Here is a 22,987-nt window from a genome sequence, read left to right as displayed (position 1 = left end):
AGAATGAAGTTTGAGATGAGTCAGAGTGAAGGGAGATGAAATAATGAGAGAGGTATAGGGTGAAACATAGGGTAGTGCTTCAGAAAGACTCAGGTATTTTTCTCTATAGTAGTAGTAAATTAATGCATATATAGATACATACGTACCGAGAGGGCATGCATTTATAAAGAAGGTCATACATTAAGATTTAAGCTGTATTTAATGAACTCAGACTTGCAAGTGTTGCTGTACTTTAGCTAATGTGTGTATTTAAAAAAACATGTTTTTTCAATATTTAAATAGCAAAGCAATTGTAGATAAAATGGTTATAATGTTTACATATTGTGATAGATAATGGAGTACCATAAGTATCTAATCACTTAATTATATGAAAAATATACAATCACCTATATACATGTTACTCATGGAATAATGTATGCATATTTAACCATACGGAATATGTAAATTTGTTAAGCAGACCTAGAAAATGAACTAAAATGAAACTATGTTTGATGAAAAGATGAAAAATTAAAACGGAAACCATTGAACGTTGATGTGGGACATGTGGTGAAAATTAAAAATCTTTGGAATATTTGCAAGGGAAATTGTACTATTCCAATCCCATGAGAGCGGTGAGGTTGGACAAGAACCATGTTGAAGAGGAAGATGGGACATTATGAAACAAGAATATGTTGGTAAAAAAGTGATAGAAGGGTGACGTGATGAGTTCCATGATTACGTATTCTGAGAATCAAATTGAGAAGGTTGGTCCATATTTAAGGAAGTCGGGAAGGACAATTCACATTCCAGATAGGTTTAAGGATTATAAATTGTAAAACATGTACATATTGTAAATTACAGCATCTATTACACCTGAATCACTGAAACTGAAGTGGTTCCAGAGTCTTTCTTCTGTAAGCTGAAAAGTATTTTACAGATTGTCAGTAGCTTTGTTGTGGTTACATATCAATCCATGTTTTAGGTAACTAGACAATAACTAGAATTTTATGTTGGAGGGATATATTTTACTGGAATGTTCATCTGTGGTGCAGGAACAATATGACTCACTAACGTGAAGACCTAGAGAGTCATGGGTAGGCAGGAATACGACCGACTGCTCTTTGGATCTACTGTGAATAAACCTGCAAGGACCCCCACAATTATGCCGTAGATCCTTATTTCTCAAACGATTACAACTGAACCACATGCATGATTTTCAAGATACATTTACCTTGGTTCAGACCAATCTCCTTCACCAATTTCCCATAGGCACAAAGGAAATGCAAAACCTAAATAAATATGACCCTGGATGTCTTATCTTGCACAATAAGTGAATTAAATTGGAAAGGTGCACTTTTCAGTATAAAAACACATTTTGCAATGCTTTGCAGCAAGAGGATATTATTGGGGTAAATCAGCGTAAACACATACAGATTATGACACAAAACCTGATCTATAAAGACCATGTTTTGGATCAAAACTGACCACCTATTTGAAATACGAAATAAACAAAGCAATATGGGTTTATTAAAAAAAACTGAAGCATTGCGGTTGTGCTGCAGTCCACAACATACATCCAATGCTTGGCAAGCTTCTGAGTTTGTACACACATAGAAATAACCAAAGGAAGGGAATGTCCTCGTGCAAATCATATGCTAGACAGTACTCATTAGCCCATGCACCATGGAGTCAGGCTGTTCATCATGCTAGTCTTTGAGGGCTTGCAGAGAATGACACCAGTAGCAGGCTAGTCTTAGTAGCTACAGCTTTGCACTGTGCTTTACCCCTCCCCCTAAATGCAGCACAAACAGGTGAAGTCACACACTGCACAGGCCTGAGAAGGCATGTCCCATGCAGTAAAAGACAGAACAGAGCTTTGTAACTGCCTATTCATCTTGCAATGTGGCACTTTCTTTTTTGCTGGTGGTATACGCCCCTTTGCACCTAAGTTGTTTACAATATGGTCACTGCCAGTGCCAAGCATAGCAATATAGATGTGCACAGCACAGAAATGGACAGTGGGTCATTTCACCGCACCAATCTCACTTCTTTAAATGGCCAAAAATATTTAAAACACATATTTTATATATATTTGTGATTTAGATACTGGTAGACAGTGTCATGAATACTTGACATTGATATTTTGCTCTCTTCCTAAGGAGTGCAAAAATGCCATTGTATGATGGTTTCCTCTTCAAAATAAATTTGAGCAAGAAACTGAAATGGTGCTGTCACTTTCTTTTAGGTCTATTTCTAATTATTTTAAAAGCTTTTGCCGGAGCCAGATGGGCGTGTAATGAACACACATGATACGAACAGCATGAAACACATGCACTGCTTATCCGCGAAATAGATATAAAACACCACAGGGATGCCAGAAAATGCAAGGCCAGATGCTGTTCTTTTTTTTCTGAACGTAGTGCTGCTATTGCAATCCCTAGAAACCATTTGACAGTCGAAATTTTGAAGATTTACAGCGTATTACTACTTACATGAAAGTCCCTTAACTATAAAACAAATAAAAAAAAACAAAAGCTAAAAGAGAAACAAAATATTTTACTTAATTGCACGTTTGAATATTCCTAATGTAGACGCAATATTCAGTTGAGTGTGACTCAAGATCATGAACATTGTCTTCTGTTTTTGCTCTAGATTGGGAAAATGTTGCTTACAGTCTTTTTCAATTTCCTTTTTTGAAAATGGTGTATAAACGTCGCATGTACTGCAAATCAACCAGTCCTGCCAAGTACCACACATCAGGCGTTTGACGAATGCATTTATTTGTGGTGGTCAGTATCCGCGCACTAAAATGCGAAGTCACGCCTGTACAGCGCCTCCTGAAGCTGTGAAGCCAGAGTACTGTGAAAAGCAGCACACATTCAACACTGCTCTGGCAGGAATATGTGACGTTTTTCCGAATACAAATACCCCGCATACATTCACTCCGCAAAAATGATTCCGCAAATACTATCTCTCCGCAAATTAACACAACGCAAACTTTTACAATGAATATTGATTGGGAGAAGGTAGAAATATCATTTTTGGTTTCTAAAGAATTGCAATTTAAAATGCTCTTTATTTATAAAGCCAGATTTGAAATCACAAGTCTGAAAATGGTACTTTTAGAAAGTTGGCCTTTTCTTGTCCTAACAATTTGGTGCCTGTAGAGTGTTTCTGGGTCACATGACTAGGTGTAAGTAGCAGTTGGACTTCATGTATTCCTTCCAGACAGCCACACAATAGAGGGACTAAATGGTCGAATTATGGCCATCTCTGGCTGGATAGGTAGGCGGAGCAGTGAACAGACCACTTGAACTTCAAAGACATTGACTTAACACTCACACTAAGAAATTATCACTAGGCTAGTGTGACTCCAGACATCCTGGAACCATGGACGGAAGGCAGAAAATTCCAGATAATTTTATAGGGGGAAAACTTCAGAAGTTTTTTCCACTTCAACGCTAGTACCAGGTATTAAAATAGGACCCTCAAACCCACTATTTAAAACTACCCTACACAGCCGTAGCATAAATGTGAACAGACCCCTCAGGTCCTCAGTAATCCCATGAAGCAATATATAACCCAAAAGCAAATTTCAGGCAACATGTCGTGCCTCTTATTAACACCTGGAGAAGATATATATGTTACTGTACTTACTGAGGTTCCCTCAAATTTTGAGGTTACCCATCTCACTCAGCCCTGACAAAAGCCTTTTACCTTATCACCAGATACATAGGACTATATATATATAGGACTAGTAGTTCCTCAGCAAAACATCACCTTTTCTTTTAATCTTATCCCCATCATCTTTATTATCTATTTTTAATAAATACTTTCTCTGGGATTGGAGATCATTTTAATACATTCACATGTCACCACTGTCTTCATATGGTCAGTTCACCTCCAGGACCGAGGATGGTTTTTCAATTGGGGAATGGCACACTCAAGTGAAAGAAAACCCCTGTTGATGCTATCCATGCTATCAACCCAGCCAAGATAACACACAGCATTGAGGTTGAATACATGGTCAGGGTTTTCAAGAGAGTCCTCTAAGCTTCTTTGGAGCATTGACATCGCAGTTCCCTTTTTTGATGATTGGTACTTATGTTGGTAGACTAAGTGATCCAACTGCCCTTACTACTAGCTTCCCTTCTTCTGATATTTGCAGCATGAGAAACTTCATGTCATGGTCTGAAGCATGGGGATTTTTGTGCAGTCTGCAAAACATGAGGGAAAGCTGCTTGAGTAGAGATAGCATTACCCATATCTGGTGATACTGATGTCCGACACTGTGGTCAAATGTACTGGTGTGACGTAGTGGATCCACACTGCTCACACAAAGAAAGTAAGGGCAGCTTAAAAAGTTGATAGGTTGGTTAGTATTGGCTGTTGCAGTGCAAACATCCAACACATGAGCAGCAGAAAGAGGAAGTAGTCTCTGATTAAGCAAAACTGCTGTTAAAGATATACTTACAGAGTCACGAAAGAGAAAGATGATGTTTTCTGGAAACACGTAAAGGCAAAATTGATCAATATTTGAGTTTAAGTACAGAGAGACTGTGGTACAAGTTGTTGCTAAAGGAACAGACACCAGAGAAGATATCCCAAGGAAAATAACTTTTAATAGAAAACACTGTGGATGAGTAGAGAAATTAGAGAGACAAACAGAGACTAAAATTAGTGGCAGTGAATATCAAGTAGTTAAAATATCAATGAGAATAAAAGTATACCTTGCCTGAATGCATGCACTGGGCAACTATTTCTGAGGAGGAAAAAGAAGCAGTAGAATTAAAAGACATGAACACAGTAATAGATTATTGACAGTATAAGTATGGAAAAGAGTCAAAGAGTGAACTAGAAACTGAAGAACAACCCCCTTGAATATGAAATACAGACTGCTGAATAAAGGAGAAAATCAAAAACGCTGAGGTCTTAAAGACTGTAATAAGAGATTTATTAAAGGGCTTGACATTTTAAAGAGTTTTGCTGAAGAGAGTCTTAGTAGATTTTGGAGGTATTTCCTTTTTTCCTCATGTCTGAACAAGCTGAAGAAAATCATTGCGCAGAAACTGATACTGAAAACTTATGAACATTTGAAAGAAACATTTGAAATTAACTCATAAACTGAAAAGATTTTTGATTCTGATTTTTATCGTTGTTTATTATTTTTTTAACAAAATATCACAAAAAAAGTAAATATTATTGTTTTAACAAAGCATTTTGTTGATTTTAAATTGTTTTTTGGTTCCACAATAGAGTTTTCTGTCTCGATCTGAAAATCAATACGGCAGATTCTGTAGAATTATAGAGACTATAATGATATTGAAAATATTAATAGTTTTAGTTGGCCTTTTGGTGTGCCTAATATGTCTGGGCTAAAAGTTTCAAAAACTGTTAAAATAACAAGTGATCCCAGTAGAAGTAAAGATAATAAAATTGAACATAAAAAATTTAGTAGTAGCTTTCATGAGAATAGTTATGTTGGAATGATGGAAGAGACATATACATAAATTACTATTATGGTGTACTATGCTTCCTATTTAGGCTGAGGAGGACATTACTTACAGCCGAGTGCTCCTATCATATCCTTTCTCATGTAGTGTGTTTATAGCTATATTTAGCTAATATGATGCAAAAAGGTGGTCCAAATTAGGCATGCAACTAACAAGAATAATAGGAAATATGTATGTGAACTTAATAAAGATGTATTTGAATTTATTAGTGAATACAATGAGAGAGGAGGTAGGATTGCGGGTGAAAAAAGGAAGAGGAAGAATTTAGAAGTTCAAATTTGCTTCTCAAATTGAGAATGCATATTGCATAAAAGGAGTGTTGTGTTTGACTCGAAGACAAAAAAGTAGAGATAAAGTGGAAACATGGAAGAGAGTGTGTGTGTGAGCAAAGTAAATAAATAAAGGATGATCTCTTATTAGGTGTAGAGTCAATTTTGAGGGGAATGTATTAAGAGTGGGAAAGGACTGCTTCTCTTAATTTGCCTAAAATTTGGACTGTGTTTGCTGTAAGAGTTTAGTGTTTCCTAGAATTTATCATGTAAAAGAGATTGAAAATGCAGTTGGCTCTAATAGAGCAGAAAGGCGCTTTGTTTTGGTAGTTTTAGATATTTTAGGTGCTATATAATATTCCATTAGTACGAGTTGCTCTTAATGAGGTATCTTTCAACTTTGGTAGTTTGAATGCCCGTTGATACAGCAGGAGGGTTAATGAAGAAATGCTTTCAATGAGAACAATGGTCATGCAAAAAAGTCTAACATTAGATATTATCCTGGCAAAGGAAGGAGTTTTCAAGGTAATAAAGGCGAAGTACTGTTGTATTTATGTGTCGGATAATAGTGGAATAATTGAGGCACCTATCCCTAATCCTGCTAATATTTCTAATGTGCTTAAATTGTGAGTGGAATCTGGGAGAGTGATGTTCCTGGTTTAATATTTGCAGAAACAGTTTTGAAAAGACTAGTGAATGGTCGGGTAATGTTGGGGGTACTACTTTTGAAATAATATTAGCTCCTTTGATAATCATAATAATAAAGATTTGTGACTTAATTATATCGCTTTTTATTACCTTTATTAAGTGTATAATTAAAAGAGGTCAAGGTAATAGGTTTAAGAAGACAAAAAAAATAAATGGAATTACAATGTTTGAAGGAGAATTTCTGCAACCAGAGTAAAGATGATGTCCTCATTGATGGCTGATAAAAGAAGATTTATAAATGTGGGTTTTATTATCTTGGGTGACAAACTGTTTTTGGTACTAATGATTCTTATAGGGAATGTTTGTTGTAATCAAGAAATTAAATAAAGAGCACTTGAAGTTATATTTTCTAGACATGTAGAAGTGAGCTTAATAACAAGTTTTAGTTGTGCCACGGTTTCCTAATCGGAAATTGTTTTAGCTAATTGAATGAAGTTTCTGAAGCACAGTGTAAAATGACGCTTACTTAATCCCCATACCAATCATGCCCTCCTGAAATGTCTCCTTCCTTCATGTTTCTGCAGACACTACAGAGCACACATGATATTGTGATGTAGTTGATAACTTTCCTATAGTTCGTGGACTCTGAAGAAATGTTCCTCTGTATATTGTGAAGTAACATATTCTGGCAGTCAGGTTCATATGGTAGTAGCTTCCAAACACTGCCTAGTTGAAATGTTTATTGTGTAGAATGAAACAAACTGTAACATCAGAGGGGGTTCCACCCTGGGAGGTTTTGAGACTTAAGATACGGGACTCCCTCTCCAGATTTAAATACATTCAACTCTGTTCCTGGTTCGCCGCTGAGAGAGAGAACATCGATGGGAACTGGGATATTGAGCTTTCTCTCCAGCCTCCCAGCCCCAGGAAGAAGGAAGTAGGATTCTGGTACAGAAAAATGCTGGATGAGGAGCAAATACAGACCGCCCTAATGTATCAAGTATGGAACTCCTCTAGACTGGAAGATGCCTCAGCTGCTCTGTATGATACATCTCTCCATTTCTTGTACAAGTATATTTGATCAGCCTCTCTTAAGAAAAAACACTTCTTCACCATTAATAGGTTATACTCTATGCCAAAAAAGACAGCAACATTTGTGAGCCCGTACCCTACGTGTCCAAGATGTGGACTAGTCGAAGCAGATGACATTCATGTTTTTTATGACTGTCCTATCTTGGGTTCCTTTTGGATTGGTGTGGAGAAGGCTGTGGAGAGTATTTTTAAAGTCAAATTGAGTCTGAATTAAGTTAGAGTTTTTTTTCGGTTTAGACACGGATCTTCTTAGTGGGTTAAGGGGGACACAAGTGGGTTTGTTTCCTAGTCTTATTATAATTGCTCATAGAGAGATCTGTAAGCTATGGAAGGACGCTAGTCCTCCTCTATATGAAAACTGGCTTCAAGCGACATTGAGTATTGCACGTTTAGAATCTGGTATGGCACGAAATGTAAATAGTAATGTAAATAGCACGGTTTGGGATCCCTTAATAAAATGGGAAAAGGAAATGAGTAGTCTAAGGCCTTGTAAAGTCCTATGATTACACCATGCCTCGGTATAAAGGGGCTGGCCGGGTCAGCTCCAAGTGAATGCAAGAACACCAGCCTGGGCGCCCAGGACAGAACGGGGCTGTGAAAGGTTATTTGCACTGCCTTTTGGTGAAATGAGGACAACAACAAAAAAAGAATGAAGCAAACTGTGTAGTACATCACTGGATCAACAGGAGCTGATAGGATCGTCCAATTAGAAGGGGGGTAAGATCATTTTACTTAATACTATGTTATGTTTACTTGCAATTGGTTAACATTTTGACATCTTTGAACATGCCATGCTGAATCTGCAGATTCTTGTTGCAGTTTCTTGTTATGCAAAAATATGTCCGAAAATCCCTAGTTTTGGAGGTGAGCATGGAGGGATGACTTTCCCATTGATTAGAGACTTTTTATTCCACTAGAGATGATGTCAATGTTTTTTCCGATCTTGATATGACTTCCCTTCACTTTAATGGAGTCTTATACATTATTTAGCCATTTTGTAATGATTGTGATATATTTTGGAAATTGGCTGTATTCTAGTTTCTGTTTATGTATTTGCTGAATGTCTTCAGTATGATTTCTTTAATAAAATCTTTTAACTTTCTTTTGGACTGGAACTCAGTTATTAAGTGGTCCAAATGATTTCATATTTAAAATGTTTACTAACTTATATCTGATGGGGAAAGAGTGCCTTTCACATCTAGATCAAAGGGGCTGGAGGAGAAAGAGGTACTGTTGATTATTTCAAAAATTGGGGTTCTGTTTCTTCTCCCACAACATCCAGATCATGAAAAAAATGTGTTGCAGTGGATTAGCAGCCAGTTGCTATCAAGGCCTCCTTGTCAATCTTGATGGGAGTGCGTGGAGGAAAATATGACATAATGTTGACATTCATCAGCAGGTTAGAGAAGTTACCAATTATCCTAATGTCTGCCGAAAAATACCAATGTTATACCTGCATCTGAATTCCACAAGTTTGGGAGCATTCATCATATGTGGCGGCACAGCGCCTCCATGACTAGAGTGTGATCAGCACCAGCAGAATGGCTAGCAGTGGCTGTGGGTCAGAATGGCCTACCACTTCCCACCTATCACATCCAATCCCCACAGAGCCTCTAAAACAGCAACAAAATACTCATTTTTCACCTTGCATTATGCAATGGCATGGAGGGGGGATGACTTACCCAGCAGAACACATTGCATGTCATGCCCACCTTGGCAGTGTACTCATGGGCATTGTGACAGACCCCAGGTGTTTTCTGAAAGAGAAACAATGCACTATGGGAGCTGCCTCATACACCCATAGCAAACTCACTGAAGCCAAACACAAGGTCAGTGACATCTTGTGATGGTAATATGTCTCCAGATCGGGCCACAACCATTTGTTTCTGCCAAGATCATCAGACATACAGAATATATTTGTGTTTTCTGGAAAGACTGAGATAATGATCATGGTTGTTTTTTTTTACACAATATGTGTATGCATAGATGTGGGGTCGAACTCTGGTAAGGCTAATCACAGGCTGAAGTTGTGATATAAAATGGAATTTCTGTTTCCAAATGGACAGTGTCATCTGTAGTATGCATATTATCAATCCTGTAATGCTAGAGGGTGTTTACTAGTGTACCTGAGCTCTTTGACCAGGTTGGAAGTGTGCAGGTTGGAAGCAGAGATGATATAAAATCTGGACACCTTTCAATAGATCACTTGGCATTCTCATAGCTTAATCCATTTTAATATCATTTGAATCAAAACAATTCTCAAAAGCAACAAAACTACTGTAAATAGAAAGATTGTCCATTAATATTAGCCATCATGTGAAAAGCAGACCCTCCTGCATAGTGAAGCACTTTGACAGAAGTTTGTTTGTGTCTTAGATATACATGTTTTTTTCTAATGAACATAATCAGATATTCAACTCAGTGGAATGTCAATAAAACATGACTATGAGGTCGGCCCATTACTTTAGTCTTTACTAACATGATTAGGGCCTGTCTCCATAAATTCAGGATTATGAAACCATCCCCATAAGATAGCTAGATGATCTCATTGTTTTAGTAAAGACAATAAGTAAGTTCATTATGCCTGGAGAAAATATTACATCACCAACTTCCTTCATCCCAATAGCCTAGGATGTTCTCATAAGTGTACCTGCATGTACTAAATTTATCAACTGTGTATTAACCCTTATGGAGTAATTGATTGAGACCTCAACTAGAGGTACATTGCTACTGCACAACTGTGATTCACTATAAAGCAGAGAGACATAAGTATTAACTCTTTTAATTACTAATCCAATAGGTAAATACATGTTGTGAGAAAGTGCCATCTTTCTTGCTTGGTATGCCCCCCACTTTTTGCTGAATTGCTGATGTAATTTTACTGAGTGTGCTCTGGGTTCCTGCCAACCAGGTACCCAGGGCCTGTGTTCCTTCCCTAAAACGGTGTTGAAAACTAAACCCAATTGGCATCTCTGGCCACAGGCCAGCCCCTGGTAAATGGTACCCTAGGTACCCAGGGCACTGAGACCAGAAAACCCCCTAAGGGCTGCAGCAGTTATTGTGCCATCCTTAGGGGCCCTGTACCCTGATATACACACACACACACACACTGCCTTTGCAGGCTGAGTGTCCTGGTGCAGAGCTAAACAAAGAATCGACATGGCTCACATCCCTGTGTGCCATGCCCACAAGCACATTGCCCTGGCATACCTCAGTCACCTCTCTAGCTGGGTGCACTATGCCAGTGGTGTGGGCACAGGTACATGCGCCCTGTGCCCCTCCTTTACTCGTTTTTTTTTTGGAAAAACAGAGGAGTGTGGCCCTATGGACAGAAGTGGGGTAGGGCCCAGATATGCTTTACAAAAAGAGAGACCCACACTTCGCAGTATTTCAAGAAGTCTTATTCTAGTTGAAATGATAAACAAAACCTAAAAAAATGTTTATCTCGTCGATTAATTACGCCTTTTATTCATACTTTTTTTTTAGAAAGAGAGATACTATTTTTTAGCAAGAGAAGACAATATTCTTCACATACATGGCCACACAATCTTGTTGTCTTAATTATACAAAAACATATATACAAAAAATGAAAACATACAGTTATTACAAATCATTGCATTCTACAAGACATTACATTCAAAAAGAAAAGAAACAGGTGAGAGATGTCAAATTATTTCAAATAACATCATCAAAATACTAAAGTGTCATCAATAGATGTGGATACTTAGTATGGGATAGATTTCAAAAGTGTTTTCAAAGAATAAGGCTTAATCCCCTTTATCAAGAGCGTTTTCAAAGAGTAGGACTTAATCCCATTTGCCGATGCGTTTCGAGTGTAGGTTCCTTGTCCCCAGACTCTCATCAGGGCCAAATCAATCCTTTTCCCAACCTTTATCCTAATAATGAAAAGACAAAACAAATTGTACACACTTATTAAAACTGCTTCCCTCAACCTTCCTAGGCTCTGTGTTATATACATGCTTAGCAAAAAGGTGCCGTACCTCAAAACTGTAGAGGTGAAGGTCACTCTTCAAACTTGTGAATGAAGCTGTGTTCACGCTTCTGGAACGAGAATTGTTGTGTGTTTGTTAACTGAGAGAATTCCACGTTCATTTCTCTTGATATTGATAAAAAGCAGGACATTCATACCTGCGGCTGAGTATCACAAAAATCGGGTATGTGAGCTGTTCATCACATCGATTTAAAAACGGGACCACTCGTGTTTTCAATTATATTTCTTTCTGTGAAAAGAGTAACCAAATCACCCTGTTATGGCTATCTTTACATGTTTTTTGGTTAATAACCATTAGTTTCCTAAGTGCACCGCCACACTACTCACCGTGAGCTTCCTCACGTTGGTCGCGGTGTCTCGCACCAGTAGGGACTCACGCTATCCGGTCACCGCTTGCTGCGAATCTGCAACGTGAATAAACCCATTAGGGCCTCTCTGCCGGTAACAAGGAATTCGAGCGTTCGAATCCAAAACAGGGATCGACGCTTACCTCTATCTTTTGCTAGTGTTACTCTCAGCGCACTCCTTGTTTTGGTTCACCAGTCTTGGTCAAACAGGCAGCCGCCTGTTAGTTACTTTAAACTTTCTTGACCAATCCAAATCAAGCATTGTGATGAAACCACAGTAGTGCATTCTAGGAGTTGTGGTGAATTGGGCGACTCGTGCTAAAATCTCCTTAGAGTCTGTTCAATTCACTCATGGAATTGAGTCCTTTATTGATGCTGTCGAATCTCATTATTAGGTACGCTTCCTTGCGCATCAGAGCTTGTTCCACATTCGGTGATCTATGTCTTGGATCTATGCTCGCCAGAACAGTCCATGTGAACTCAGTTTCTTTGTGATTTAAAGCCATGAAATGGTCAACCATTGGTGCATTAGGTACTCTTTTCTTTAGTCTCGACCGATGCTGTGAAATTCGAATATTCACCTGCTGGCATGTTTTGCCAATGTATATTTTATTGCAAGCACACATTACTGCATAGATGACGTTCTTACTTTTGCAATTTGTATGCATATCGTGCCTCCATTTAATGCCATTATGGCTGAATTCATTTCCCTCTACAGCACTACTGCAGGCGACACACATACCACATTTGTGGTGTCCGGTAATGGTAATAGGTTTAAGATTCCACTTTGATATAAGGTCACTCTTAGTTTTTGGAACATAACTGTCTGCCCGGATGATTTGCTGGCCAATACTGGGATTTTTCTTCATAGCGAAAATTGGTCTTTCCAAAGGGTACTCAAGTCCCTCTAGCAAATGCCAATTTCGCAAGATAATCTGCCTGAACTTGTTAGTGTGAGCCCCATAGGTAGTTACACAGACCAGTTTGTTTAGTTCCCTTTCCGGTTTGATTTTTAGAAGCTCCTCTCTAGGAGTATATCTCGCTCTTTTCTTTGAATGCTTCAAAAGTTTTTTGGGGTAACCCCTCATATCCATTTCATCACAAAATGAAGTTGCATGTGTGTCAAAATCAGTTATTTCAGAGCAGTTTCTTCTTATTCTCAGTAGCTGACCGTAAGGGAGATTTTGTTTCAGACACTGGGGATGCGCACTGTTATAATGTAATATAGTATTTTTATCTGTCTCTTTTTTGAATAGGGAGGTTGTGAACCTATCTCCTTCGATGCCAACTTCCACATCTAAGAAAGTAATTCTCTTTATGCTTGAATCAATTGAGAATTTAATGTCTGGATGTCTTGCATTCAACCAGCCAAAAAAATTAGTGAGTTCCACCCGGCTCCCCTGCCACAGGAGCCAGATGTCATCGATGTAACATAGCCACTGTTTTATGTTGTCACTGTATGGATTGTTCCTGTAAATGAATCTTTCCTCATACTGGGCCATGTACAATACCGCCATCTCTGGTGCGTAAGGACAGCCCATGGCCGTACCTTTGACCTGAATGAAAAACTCATTTTCGAATTTAAAGTAATTACTCCTCAAAGAGATTTCGGCCAATGATATGATAAAAGCAGTGGGGACCCTATGAGGTCTCTCCCGTTGCTCCAGATATAATTCCATGACTTGTAGGGCTTCATCCTGTGGGATCTGTGTGTATAACGAGTTGACATCCATCGTGGCCATCAATTGAGTTTCCACGTCAACTGTCATCTCTTGTACCTTGTTGATAAAATCAATTGTGTCTCTCAAGTATGACTTTACTTGTGGTAGAAAAGGTTTAAAAAAGAAATCGATATATTTGGAATCAGGTTCCAATGCTGAGTCACATCCGGAGACAATCGGTCTTCCAGGTGGTGTCTGATGATTTTTGTGAATTTTTGGCAAAAAGTATAGAACTGGCGTTCTTGGTAATTTTTTGTTTAAAAACTCAAACTCTTTGGGACCCAGAAATCCTTCTTCCAGTCCTTCTTTGGTGATTTTAGCGATCTTATTTTGAATTTCAAAAACCGGGTCTTCTTTGACTGGTCTATACCATTCCCTGTTATCTTCATGTGACCTGCCTTCTGATAGGTACATAGGTCGTGGCCAAATTACTACTGCACCCCCCTTATCCGCCTGCTTAATTATGATTGAGGTATCTGCTTTAAGATCCTGGATGGCCGTCAATTGGCTCTTACTGATGTTATGGTCCAATTTTGTCAGTGACGATAGCACCGCCTGTTCAAAGGCATAAATCTGTTTTGGTATATTTGTTGTTGGCAAGAATTTAGATTTAACCCTTAGTCCAGTGGTTTCACTGCTTAAAGTGGGTTCGGCACCGGCGAAGGTTTTTAGTCTAATTTTACGGCAAAAATCAATTGCCTCCAACTTAAGTTTGGTGAAGTCAGTTCTTCTACTGGGGACAAATTTTAAGCCTAAACTTAAAATATTTTTTTCTTCTGGAGTTAATGTTTTATCCGAAAGATTTACAATTGTAGAAGTATCTAATTTTTGTAGTATCTGTTTCTCGTGCGCATCTCCGATGGCTGTTTGAAACGGACCGTTTGCTGACCGCCCTTCCCTAAAAAAGGCTGATTGGAACCCTTTTTATTCTGCCCACCCTGTCTCGACTCAGGTGAGGACCCCGATGACGAGGTAGATGAAAAGGTAGTGAACCTTGTTCTTTTCTCTCCCCTGGTAAGAATTTAAGGCCCTTCTTGACTCGGCCGTTGTGTAGTAGACCTCCTTTACTCAAGGCCATTCCTGGGCACTTTAAGTGCAGTGATGCCACTAAGAGTATATGGTGCTGGGAGGTTGTCATTACAAACTTCACAGCACCATAATGGCTACACTGAAGACTGACAAGTTTGATATCAAATGTCTCAGCACATTAAACCCACACTGATGCCGGTGGGGGATTTAATGCCAAATGCACCACAGAGGGCATCTTAGAGATGCCCCCTGAAACCTAACCAACTCCCAGTGTCCTGACTGCTTGGCTACCGAGGCTGTCACAACCTGACATGTTTCTGGACCCCTGGGTCGAGAGCTTGCCGCTTTTGGGGGCCTGAAACAATGCACATCCTGGGACGAGGTGCCAAGCCTCCTCCCCCAGGATGGGCAGGGGGAGCTTCAAAGGCATGCCGCCTTTTGTGAGCTTCCCCAGGTCAATTGCTGGTGGGCAAGCTAGATCTCCTAGCTCAAACAGGGTCCAGGTGCCCCTTAAGATAGGGCTGGTAAATTGTGGCTCTCTGCCACGTCACTCCAGTGATATATGGCTGTCGCTCTCTACCCATGCATTGGATATCTTGCTCCTTACTGAGACGTGGGTCAAAGCCTCTTCCAACCCTGACATAGCCCTTGCGACCCCCCCAAGGAAATAGAGGTGGTATTCACAATCATAAATAGCTTGAGGAAGGGGTATTTGGGTCCCCCTCTCACCATAATTAAAAACATGTCCCTGGAGATGGGGTCCCCACCATCTAAAGTGCCGGAAGGCTATGCATGGCAGGAGGTTTGCTTTATTATGATAATATAATATTACTATACGTTAAAAAAGTAGAAATATACTGACAAAAATAAAGGTTAAACTAACATTACAGTTATTTGAACATTTCAGTTATAATGTAGCATTTTAAATGTTGTACAAAACCACTGAAATTCTCCAGTTCTAACTATCTCATGCCCTAAAGTAACTATAACTCATGCCATTGGCATGCATTGCTAATTACACCCACATATTACATCACTCATGACGTCTTCTATGACATCATTCATAATAGCACTGCAACATTAGCAAGGAAATTAGTGATGAGAATACTGTGTGAGTAGTGGGGTTGAGCTATAGTTAAGGCACAATTCTTTTTTAAATTGATTTAAAATGAAATATTAGACATTCCTGTTTTCAGTTTCTATTTTTGACAAATTCTGGTGGGTTTTTTCAGTGTTTTCAATACCTTAAAAACCAGTGGTTATCAGTGGTTACACATTTTTACACCATTAAAAATAAAATAAACTGTTTTTCTGATGTTCATGGAATGTTTTGCTTTTACTAATGTTTGCTTTTTGCACTGATAGTGCATGTGTGTAGACAGTGTGTGTACTGAGTTTATGAGGTCTAAATACATTTTTTCAAATCAAGCTTTTTGTAGTACACCATACAATACTTCTTTAGTGAATCTTTGGCCATGCACCCTTGCTCTATCCTTATCATGTAAATGTTTATCTGTGAAAAGACCCTCTCAACATTGGCACTTGAGACAGGCAACACCAAAACAGCCAGTACACACTTTTCTAACTCTGGCCAGTGGCATTGCTATCCATGGCAATATTTGTGCACCTGCAGGTTGTGATTCTCTGGACAGATTCCTCAACATATGCATAAAAAATTAAGCATATTTTTCAAAGTCCGGAGAAAATTCCCCTTTACGGAAGGGATCTAGAACTTGTACAAAGTACCTCAACGAGACTTCATTAACTTAAAATGCCATGGTTGGTGAAGGGGCATTTCTGTGTCTCATAACAAGCCATTTGTTGAGCACTGTAGTAACATTTTCTGAATTGCTCCCCCACATTTCTTTGCTTACCAAGTGGCAAGAATTCTACCTTGGAACATGTTGCAGTGCCAAGGTCACTAAAAGTGTCGCCCTGCCTACTCTTAAGGAGATGTTTCATATCTACGTCAATTACTCTGAACACTTGGTAAACATGAATGTTTTTAGACTCTAGTTACTTGATTATGCTCACTTTAGCAGTTGTGTTTTCCAGTAAAAATCTAAGAATGCAGTAGAGTTTTCCTTTGTTTACATTACTATCAATATGTGACCAAAGATGCCCACATTTATTGCCTTTGGCATTATCACTAAGAAATAGTTCTGTAAACATTTGCCACATGGATAATGTAGCATGTACAGCCTCTGGGACTGAGAAACACAGGCTAAATAACACCATTGGGATGACTCTTTCTTTGATTTCACACAAAGCACAAAAAGAGAAATATTAGCATTTTAGTTCCTGTGCATAACAAAACAGTGCACCAGAATGGGCTACAAAGTCAATAGCATTCTTCATTAACTCTGAATAGTGTACAGATGCTTTCAGCATGCCACCTAGCAAGTGGCAAGGATCTCTTACAAGGAAGCACTTCAGTCCAGGTATTGATTTTGACTTATCATCACACAACTTTTTCATATGATCAGCTAAGTTACTGCAAATACAAGCAACATCACTCCAATTTGTATTGAACTTGGAAGGAACTTTTTGCAGCAGCATTCCAAGTGATACTGCGTTCCATGTCATTTGAGATGTCAACAGTAATGGCATAAGTGATGTTGCTGACCAAGTCATAATTGATGTAATATTTGAGGTCATAAGCAGTGCATTGTGGGGGCGCGAGTTATAGTTGCCTTTGTTAACTAGAACTGCTAAATTTCTCTTGTTTTGTGCATGTGAAATCTGAGCCTAACTATAATGTCCCTGTAACCTTAGTTTTTTCAGTGAATTTCTAACATTTTTGTATTCTATTTTCTAACTATAACAGCTCTGTAACCTATGTTTCTTCAGTGAATTTCCAAAGTTTTTTAAATGCTAATTCTTAACTATAACGTCCCTGCAACCTTCCTCATGATTGTGCACTGTGGTGGCAATGACCTAGGCACATTAACTGGAGTAGTATTGGAAATCCTAATGAAGGATACCTTCGGTGAGTTGATAATGCTTTTCCCTCACACTGTCTCTGTGTATTCTAACATATGCCAAAGACAGAAATGGAAGTGGTCCAATCAGTTCTGTCCACAGATTGACAGAGCCAGGAAACATTTCAATAAAACTGTTTGTGCATTCCTCAGAGACCATAGCCTGGGCTGTTTCAATACCAACAATGCTCGTTTTGACATTCATGGAATTAATAGAAATGATGGAGTGCACTTTACAGATGAAGGTAAAATAACTTGAAACTCTGCTTCTGGTCTTATGTGTAGAAATAATAGACACACAAGCAACAAAAAAGGCTCTATTCAAAGCCACCCTAGTATCTGAAACATTTTACATTTTCTTCAAAAAGATCTTTTTTTTTCATTTTTGGGGATCTTCACAACAACGCTGCGAACCCAGCGAACACGTTGTGAAAATGGAAAACAAAAGCAGGCATTCAATGTCCAACAACACATCAGAATATAATATGTAAAAATAAATCATCTTTAAAACGTATTTTCCATTTTCACAGTTATTTGGATTATCACGATGATGAGCATGCCTTTTTCATAAAGTCTAAAATATACATGAAGATACACACAAATATTACAGTATTTTAAACACTTGTGGTTTATTACTGTACAATTCAAACACAAGTTTTTCTAATATATTTCTAGAACAGCCATCTCTAGAACCTATTTAACATTTTTGCAGTGACTCTGGAGACAGCGATGACTTCAGTATACGTGATCCCCCTAGACACTTTGCAAAAGCAGACATTCAATGGCCACCAACATATCCAAAAATATTATGTACAAAAATTCATTCTGAACATTGCTCTACACATATTACTATATACATACTTCTTTCAAAGCATTTCCAGACTCATATTTTCGTACTAAGTTTCTTTAAAAACTACCTTTCAAACCTTTTTCCTGTTTTCATGGTTATTCAGGAGTCACGATGCAACAATTGCGCCTTTTCCATAAAGTCTACAACACATCTGCACACACATACTACAGTATTTTACACACTAGGGATTTTAACAGTATTCTATAAACTCATGTTTTTCTAGAGATTTTCTATAACAACCACATCTAAAACATATTTTATATTTTCGCAGTGACTCCAGAGATCACGATGATGTCGGTAATCGCAATATCCCAGAACATTGCATAATGGAAAAAAAAGTAGGAATTCAACAGCCACCACCACATTCGAAAATTATACCTATATAATTTATACTAACTTTCACTGTAGACAACTCACTATCTAATTAACTCTATAAAAAATGTGATAAAATCCACTATTACTTTTTTGTATACTTTCACGAATATTTGCAATGAGGTTGATAGTCACGATGTCCCTGCGACGGTACACAGGGGGCCACGCTGGCGGTCGTGGAGTCATTTCAAATATCACGGGCAATCAAAAAAAACAATTGTGGACACATATTTTAAAACCATATCTTTTTAGAGATATACTGCTCCGCACTGGCTACTTTGTTCTCTTACCTGACACTCCTTTGACTTGCACCACAAACCGCTCTGCTCCCTGGTTCACCACAGGATTTCCCAATTGTGTGGAGGGAGTACATGGCAACAACTTTCTCATTTCCAGCAGGAGGTGGCGCAGAGTCACTCGGTCATCACCCCTGCTACCTAACCTACTTAAAAACATGCCAGACTCTTCGTGCAGTGGAAGCACACAGCGGGTCCACCAGTGGCACGCCAAAGGCAAGTCCGTCTGCGCCTGTCCGCGTCCGGCCGGGTCCAGGGGTCACAACCCCTGTCTGTGCTCTTACAGACATAAGCTCTTATACGTCCCAGCTTTTCCTCAGTCTTAGAGGCATGGTAACTGGCAATTGTTTACACTCTATGACTCTTTCAGAAGATAACACCAACTGTCCCAATTGTGCTTTTAAATTGTGTCTGTCTCCTAAAGTCCTGATACCTCCCAAAATGCAATCTACACTAAAGATGCCTCTACTGAATTGCAGATCATTCCATAAACAGGCCACTGAAATCGCCAAGTTACTAGAGGAACAAATGCCCAGAGGCTCTCTTCCTGACAAAAACTTGGCTCAACAACGAGTCCGATCCAGTCCTCACACAATCCCTACCTCATGGTTATCTTATGGGACGGGTGGATCGTAAGAATGCCAGTGGGGGGGCATAGCAATCATTTTTAAAGATTTGTTTAATTGTTGCATTACCACAGACCCTTTACCGGACTGCGAAAACCTCTCCTTTTCCATAGGCTTCTCACCTACCCTCACTTTTCTGGCCTATTAATATACCGCCCACCTGAGGCTTATGGACAATTTCTCAAGGACGTCCCTGGAATCATTGCTAACCTAGCAGGCTCCCCCTCCAACTTCGAGGTGTTAGGTGATCTCAACCTACATTTAGACAATCCCTTGGACTCAATCACGACTGAGATGATTCAGAATCTCTCTACGCTTTAGTTAAAACGGAGAGTATCTGGATCAACCCACATTTAGGGGCCCCTACTTGATCCCATTTTTAGCCATTGCAATGAACTCTCAGTAGGAGCACAATCACCGCTACCTTGGTCATATCACTCCCTGATCCTCTATCATGGAAGATTACAGGTCCCACCTCCTCTTCCAACTTAGTAGCAAATTACGCAACTGGTCTAAGCTTCCTATAGAACAATGGATATCAGTTCTTGAAGCCACTAGGCCAGCCAGTGATCCAAACCCTATTTCGGCCAATAATAAATTCAACAACTAGATCGAAAGTTCTTTAGATTACTTTGTTCCTAAGAGAATCACTTAAAAAATTTGTTGGGCGAGGATCTCTCTATGGTATTCCCCGAAGTTACCGGAACTTAAACAAATCTGTAAAATGTTGGAGAGAAAATGGAGGCAGGACTATGCAGAATCCAGTAAACTAAAATATAGGGAGGCAATAAACATCTATCAAGCTAGAATTAAAGCAGCACAAGATTCCTTTTTCAAGGAAAAAATTAGGCCAGCATCTAGCTCCCCATAGAAATCGTCTGTATTGCTAAAACCCTTTTAAAACTGCCCCAGCAACAAATAACCACGGATGGTGTCCTCACCAGTTGTAATAACCTGGCTGAGTTTTTTTCACCAGAAAATACAAAATATATACTCAACTTTCCCTCTTACAGACAGTCATAAAAATGTGGCTCCTATGTTTATGTTTATGAGATTTGTAAAGCGTGTGACTACCCTTGGGCATCTCAGCGCTGAGGTAATGCAGGTAGAGGCAGTGAGCACTTAGTCTTATGGGAAGAGCTAGGTCTTAAGTCTTTTTCCAAAGGATGCTCCATTTTCAGTGAGTCGAAGCTCTGAGTTCAAGCTATTCCAGAGTGTTGGTACCCGATGGGGGAAGGATCTGCCACCCCATCTGACTCTTTTTATTGTGGTTGCTTTCATCAAGAATTTTGAACTTGATCTAAGTTGTTGATGGGGAGAATAGTGGGCAACCAGCTTTTGGATGAGAGCAGGGCCCCTACCATACATGGCTTGGTGGGCCAGACTTAACGACTTAAATTTGATTCTGGCTTGAATTAGGAGCCAATGCAATTCTCTCAATGCTGGTTTAACGGATTGACGTCTGGGTATGTTCAGTAGCATTCGGGCGGCTGCATTATGAACAATTTGTACGCTGTATCACTGCCCCAGCCTATTGTACCCAAGCATTGGTGGAGCAAATCCCTCTATTGGACATTACAACATTAGAAGCCATCATGGCTCATGTTAAATCAGGTTCCCCCAGGGAACCCACCCTCCCTATGCCCTGACCTCAGTTACTGGAAACATCCTTCCAGTAATTCTTGATTTGGTAAATGCTTCCTTCTCCACTGGAGTGGTCCCCCCTGCATGGAAATGTGCAGTGATGAAGGCTCTTCTAAAAAAAACTAACCTTGATCAGGATAATTTTGGGAATTATCACCCCATATCCCTCCTCCCCATGCTCAGTGAGATCCTGGAGAGGCACATCAATACAGTTTTAGTCGAGTTTTTAGAATCCAACAATCTACTTCACCTTACGCAGACAGGCTTCGGACCCCAATATGCTCCTGAAACTGCCCTTTTAGTAGTGACTGAGGAGTCCCGGAGACTTCTGGATCCAGGTGGCATGGCAGCTATCATCCTCCTGGACCTCAGCGCTGGTTAGGGTTTGTACTATGAATATAGCTCAGCCTCATACTGCGCATTACATAACAGTTTCACTATGGGTCTGGCTTCTTTGCTATATGTCAGTCATTGTCTATACCAAGAATATTGCCCTTCTCTTTTATTGCTGTAAAAGTGTATTTGTTGCCATTTTATTTATGAACATTAGTAAATAACATGGTGCAAAGAATAAACCAAACTTTGGATAGTTTGCACATTTCTGAGCTCAGAGACTTATTTGCATAAGCAGCATTTTGCCGTTCCAAGCACTGAGTCATGTGTGGCACGTTTCATCCCCACCCTAACTGAAGATTTGGCACGTTTCATCCCCACACTGAATGAAGACCTCCACCCATACCTGACCCGTTAGCTCACCCAGACACGCTTGCGCTCGTTATTATTCTTGGCTCACCTGACTTCCAGCGAGACTCCTGTTTCCCCAGCAACGCGTCTTCAGAGTCATTTCCTCTCCTGTCTCTTCTTCCGTTCCAGGTGCGTCCTTGGTCCCGGAGACAGCTCTCCAATGCGGAAATTCTTCCTTCCTTTTTCCGGTACCGGCGAATAAACCCTTCCGACCTGCAACAGAAGAAAAAAGACACCTAATCAAGTAAGAGCTTTCCAATTAAAACGCTTAGAGGAACAAAATGCGCGCAAGAGATAAAAGCAGGTATTTAAGAAATATGCACAATTTGAAGTTTATTTACCTTCAGTTTTCTGAACAGCTAATAGGAAGTTGACTAATTTGAACGCCAGAGACTTTGCCTGCAAACAAAAAGATAAAAGAAAGGCAAAAGACCTTCAAAGGAAAGAACTGCATAAGAAAAAACGTATTTGAACTTTTTTGTCAAGTTTACAAATTATAATTATAGGACTCTTTTGATACATTTATTAGTAAGTGTATGACTAACAGAAATCATGAGAACTTCTTGGTGAGATTATTTGATTGTTAATACCGTTATTTTTATTCCCACAGCATAATTTTACTGTTGATATCAACCTTCTAAGGAAAAAAGAAAAAGCTTATGTTTGAGAAAAGCAGGATTACAGAAAAGGTATTTCCTGAATGAAATGTAAACCATAAACAGGGGCAATAGGAAGAGTATAGTGAATTAGGTTAACATTGTTTTATTTATTTATTTTTATATATAGATCACTAGCTACTGAAGAAAGGCATTTCACAGAAGCTGTAAGAAAGAACCTCAAGCAGAAAATGAGTCAGTTTGACTT

This window comes from Lissotriton vulgaris, chromosome 8, assembly GCF_964263255.1.
Source record: "Lissotriton vulgaris chromosome 8, aLisVul1.2, whole genome shotgun sequence".
In the NCBI taxonomy this organism is placed as follows: domain Eukaryota; kingdom Metazoa; phylum Chordata; class Amphibia; order Caudata; family Salamandridae; genus Lissotriton; species Lissotriton vulgaris.
The sequence above is the reverse complement of the archived record's forward strand: the minus strand, read 5'-3'. Positions refer to the sequence as shown.